The sequence below is a fragment of the Coregonus clupeaformis genome, chromosome 32 (genome assembly GCF_020615455.1).
Source record: "Coregonus clupeaformis isolate EN_2021a chromosome 32, ASM2061545v1, whole genome shotgun sequence".
Taxonomy (NCBI): Eukaryota; Metazoa; Chordata; class Actinopteri; order Salmoniformes; family Salmonidae; genus Coregonus; species Coregonus clupeaformis.
Window position 1 is genome coordinate 811,164 of NC_059223.1, and position 5,986 is coordinate 817,149.

The following is a 5,986-nucleotide window of genomic DNA, read 5'->3' on the forward strand; positions in this document are numbered from 1 at the left end:
TTTTCAATATATATATATATATTTTTTTTATTGCATTTTGTCAAAGGTCCCGAAAACAACTTTTCTCCGTGAAAAGAAGCAGAGATGACAGAGAGAACTTTACCGACGTCAACGAGACTGAAGCTTTCATTCTATCATTTATGACATTATTCTGTTGAGCAAGGGTTTATTTAGTATTCTAGGTTTACATGTAATGACAGAAGAGAAGCTGCATGTATCTAATTATAGCCGAGTTGACTAACAAATAGCCTACCAAAATGTTGGAAACTATAAGCAGAAACATATCTAAATTAGGTCCCCAAGAAATCCTGCACCCTGTCAAAAAAAATCTTTCCGCCGTCTCTGACTGTAGCCTACGGTGCTATTTGCGGGTTCGCGTGCGAGCCTCAGATTTTCACTTTACCACATAGAATCGGGCGGTTGCGGACGGGTTATTAACTATTGTGGGCGGGTGCGGGTGAACGAACAGCTGACCACGCACCACCAGGTGTGTGTGTGTGTCTTAGAGCAGTGTTAGGAGAGACTGGACACACACTGTGTTTCAGCCAGTGTGTGTGTTTGTAGAGCTCTCTCAGTGACCTGTGACTTCACTGCCTTGACAATGAATTGTCTCTCACCACAGCCATACACACAGAGACACGCACATTTGTGTGTGTGTGTGTGTGTGTGTGTGTGTGTGTGTGTGTGTGTGTGTGTGTGTGTGTGTGTGTGTGTGTGTGTGTGTGTGTGAGATCACGACATTGTCAGTCACTTCCTTGTCTCAGTCAGATCTTAGACAAGACATAATGTAAGCTTTGAGCTGCTGTAGCGGCTTGAACAGAACAGTCTAAATAAATCCTGTTAACTAACAAGCTAACTACACTCCATACACATTAACCAATAGAGCCGTCTATCTGCCTTCAATTCAAACTCTGCTGAAGATAACTGTTCCAAGTTTCTTTGAACTCAGTATACAGTATGTGATTAACCCGGTTGAACCCCTGAACTCTCAAACAGAATAATACTGAATCAGTCACTAAGTTGATTCTTTCTCACCCAGAACCGAGCTTGTCGTCTGTTGTCTCTCCAGAGCCAATACTGTCAGGACTCTAAAATATCAGCAGCCCGCTATCGATGTTTAATGCTCAGTGCCAAGTCAGTCAGCCAGCCAGCCTGTCAGTCAGTCAGTCAGTCAGCCAGCCAGTCAGCCAGTCTCTCTCTCTGCAGACAGACACCCACCCAGTCCGTCTCTCTCTCTCAGGATGAACAGCCATGGCGACAGACCACAACAGCTGTCCTCCCTACAGAATAATTATCAGTATCAGATGTAGAAATTAGCATAATCATAGCACCGCTCCCCTCCCTCCCTCTCCCACTCTTCCCCCCCTCAAACAACGGCAGAGGGACCCCAGTGTGAGGTACAGTATCTCCAACCATCTGTTGGCATATTGAGCTGCTAACTGTGTTAATGTTAATCATATTGAGCTGGTAGCTGTGTTAATGTTAATCATATTGAGCTGCTAGCTGTGTTAATGTTAATCATATTGAACTGCTAACTGTTTTAATGTTAATCATATTGAGCTGGTAGCTGTGTTAATGTTAATCATATTGAGCTGGTAGCTGTGTTAATGTTAATCATATTGAGCTGCTAACTGTGTTAATGTTAATCATATTGAGCTGCTAACTGTGTTAATGTTAATCATATTGAGCTGCTAGCTGTGTTAATGTTAATCATATTGAACTGCTAACTGTGTTAATGTTAATCATATTGAGCTGCTAACTGTGTTAATGTTAATCATATTGAGCTGCTAGCTGTGTTAATGTTAATCATATTGAGCTGCTAGCTGTATTAATGTTAATCATATTGAGCTGCTAACTGTTAATGTTAATCATATTGAGCTGCTAACTGTGTTAATGTTAATCATATTGAACTGCTAACTGTGTTAATGTTAATCATATTGAGCTGCTAACTGTGTTAATGTTAATCATATTGAGCTGCTAACTGTGTTAATGTTAATCATATTGAGCTGGTAGCTGTGTTAATGTTAATCATATTGAGCTGCTAACTGTGTTAATGTTAATCATATTGAGCTGCTAACTGTGTTAATGTTAATCATATTGAGCTGCTAACTGTGTTAATGTTAATCATATTGAGCTGCTAGCTGTGTAATGTTAATCATATTGAGCTGCTAACTGTGTTAATGTTAATCATATTGAGCTGCTAACTGTTAATGTTAATCATATTGAACTGCTAACTGTGTTAATGTTAATCATATTGAACTGCTAACTGTGTTAATGTTAATCATATTGAGCTGCTAACTGTGTTAATGTTAATCATATTGAGCTGCTAACTGTGTTAATGTTAATCATATTGAGCTGGTAGCTGTGTTAATGTTAATCATATTGAGCTGCTAACTGTGTTAATGTTAATCATATTGAGCTGCTAACTGTGTTAATGTTAATCATATTGAGCTGCTAACTGTGTTAATGTTAATCATATTGAGCTGCTAACTGTGTTAATGTTAATCATATTGAGCTGCTAACTGTTAATGTTAATCATATTGAACTGCTAACTGTGTTAATGTTAATCATATTGAACTGCTAACTGTGTTAATGTTAATCATATTGAGCTGCTAACTGTGTTAATGTTAATCATATTGAGCTGCTAACTGTGTTAATGTTAATCATATTGAGCTGCTAACTGTGTTAATGTTAATCATATTGAGCTGCTAACTGTGTTAATGTTAATCATATTGAGCTGCTAGCTGTGTAATGTTAATCATATTGAGCTGCTAACTGTGTTAATGTTAATCATATTGAGCTGACAAACTGTTAATGTTAATCATATTGAACTGCTAACTGTGTTAATGTTAATCATATTGAACTGCTAACTGTGTTAATGTTAATCATATTGAGCTGCTAACTGTGTTAATGTTAATCATATTGAGCTGCTAACTGTGTTAATGTTAATCATATTGAGCTGCTAGCTGTGTAATGTTAATCATATTGAGCTGCTAACTGTGTTAATGTTAATCATATTGAGCTGCTAACTGTGTTAATGTTAATCATATTGAGCTGCTAACTGTGTTAATGTTAATCATATTGAGCTGCTAGCTGTGTTAATGTTAATCATATTGAGCTGCTAACTGTGTTAATGTTAATCATATTGAGCTGGTAGCTGTGTAATGTTAATCATATTGAGCTGCTAACTGTTAATGTTAATCATATTGAGCTGCTAACTGTTAATGTTAATCATATTGAACTGCTAACTGTGTTAATGTTAATCATATTGAACTGCTAACTGTGTTAATGTTAATCATATTGAGCTGCTAGCTGTGTTAATGTTAATCATATTGAGCTGCTAACTGTGTTAATGTTAATCATATTGAGCTGCTAACTGTTAATGTTAATCATATTGAGCTGCTAACTGTTAATGTTAATCATATTGAACTGCTAACTGTGTTAATGTTAATCATATTGAACTGCTAACTGTGTTAATGTTAATCATATTGAGCTGCTAACTGTGTTAATGTTAATCATATTGAGCTGCTAGCTGTGTTAATGTTAATCATATTGAGCTGCTAACTGTGTTAATGTTAATCATATTGAGCTGTTAGCTGTGTTAATGTTAATCATAGACAGTCCCAGTCTGGCCTGGCCTAAATTAGACACAGCTAGAGGACTAATGACAGCCTATACAGTACCTAGTGCTGGGACAGCTACAGGACTAATGACAGCCTATACAGTACCTAGTGCTGGGACAGCTAGAGGACTAATGACAGCCTATACAGTACCTAGTGCTGGGACAGCTAGAGGACTAATGACAGCCTATACAGTACCTAGTGCTGGGACAGCTACAGGACTAATGACAGCCTATACAGTACCTAGTGCTGGGACAGCTAGAGGACTAATGACAGCCTATACAGTACCTAGTGCTGGGACAGCTAGAGGACTAATGACAGCCTATACAGTACCTAGTACTGGGACAGCTACAGGACTAATGACAGCCTATACAGTACCTAGTGCTGGGACAGCTACAGGACTAATGACAGCCTATACAGTACCTAGTGCTGGGACAGCTACAGGACTAATGACAGCCTATACAGTACCTAGTGCTGGGACAGCTAGAGGACTAATGACAGCCTATACAGTACCTAGTGCTGGGACAGCTACAGGACTAATGACAGCCTATACAGTACCTAGTGCTGGGACAGCTACAGGACTAATGACAGCCTATACGGTACCTAGTGCTGGGACAGCTACAGGACTAATGACAGCCTATACAGTACCTAGTGCTGGGACAGCTACAGGACTAATGACAGCCTATACAGTACCTAGTGCTGGGACAGCTAGAGGACTAATGACAGCCTATACAGTACCTAGTGCTGGGACAGCTACAGGACTAATGACAGCCTATACAGTACCTAGTGCTGGGACAGCTAGAGGACTAATGACAGCCTATACAGTACCTAGTGCTGGGACAGCTACAGGACTAATGACAGCCTATACAGTACCTAGTGCTGGGACAGCTACAGGGCTAATGACAGCCTATACAGTACCTAGTGCTGGGACAGCTACAGGACTAATGACAGCCTATACAGTACCTAGTGCTGGGACAGCTACAGGACTAATGACAGCCTATACAGTACCTAGTGCTGGGACAGCTAGATGACTAATGACAGCCTATACAGTACCTAGTGCTGGGACAGCTAGATGACTAATGACAGCCTATACAGTACCTAGTGCTGGGACAGCTACAGGACTAATGACAGCCTATACAGTACCTAGTGCTGGGACAGCTACAGGACTAATGACAGCCTATACAGTACCTAGTGCTGGGACAGCTAGAGGACTAATGACAGCCTATACAATACCTTTTATAAGTCTACATACATGGTTGTCACATTTTGCTGCCTTAAAATGTCATCTAAATGTAAATGTACATGTTTTCCTACTGATCTACACAACCTGCTCCACATTTACAAAGTGAAAGAAACAGTATAGAACATTTTCTAAATTAATACAAAACGAAAATGTCTTGATTGCGTATATTCACACCCCAGAGTTAATACTTGGTAAAAAGCACCTTTGGCAGCAATTACAGCCGTAAATCATTTTGAATAAGATTATACCAAATCTGCACAACTCTGCACATTTTTTATGTCAAAATCGCTCAAGCTTGGGAATCATTAATGGACAGTGATATTCAAACCTTGTCTCTGATTTTCAAGCAGATTTAAGTCAGGACTGAGACTAGACCTCTCAGGAACACTGAAAAATACAACTATATCCCAGGGTTAGACTGAGGTGGGTTTCCCTCTAACTTTCTGCCTGGGCTTTGCGCCGTTCATATTTATTTTGCTCCTGACAAACTCCCCAGTCCCTGCCAGTGACAAGCATACCCATAACATGATGCTGCCACAATACTTGAAAATACATTCTCAGTCCTGACTTAAATCTGCTTGTAAAGGTTTGAATATTGCTGTCCATCAATGATCGCCAACCAAATGTACTGAGCTTGAGCAATTTTGACAAAAACAATGTTTCTATAAGAGTTTTGCAGAGTTGGTAAAATCTTATTTATAATAATATACAGCTGTAATTGCTTCCAAAGGTGCTTTTACCAAGTATTAACTGTGAAGTGTGAAGACATATGCAATCAAGACATCTTTGTTAAAAAAAAAAAAAGATTTACGTTTTCTATACTTTTTCTTTGACTTTAAAAATGTGGAGCAGGTTGTGTAGATCAGTAGGGAGAAAATCAACTGTACTCTATTTTTAGATGTAATTTTAAGGCAGGAACTGTGACAATGTAGCTAACCACAGCAAGACTATGGTAATGTTCCGGCAGAGGAGAGAATGAAAAATGTATGCACTCACTAACTGTAAGTCGCTCTGGATAAGAGCGTCTGCTAAATGACTATAATGTAAAATGAGAGAGTCGTCTATGGTCACTGTAGGGGTCATATAATATGTACTGGCAGAGAGAGGAGAGAGTCGTCTATGG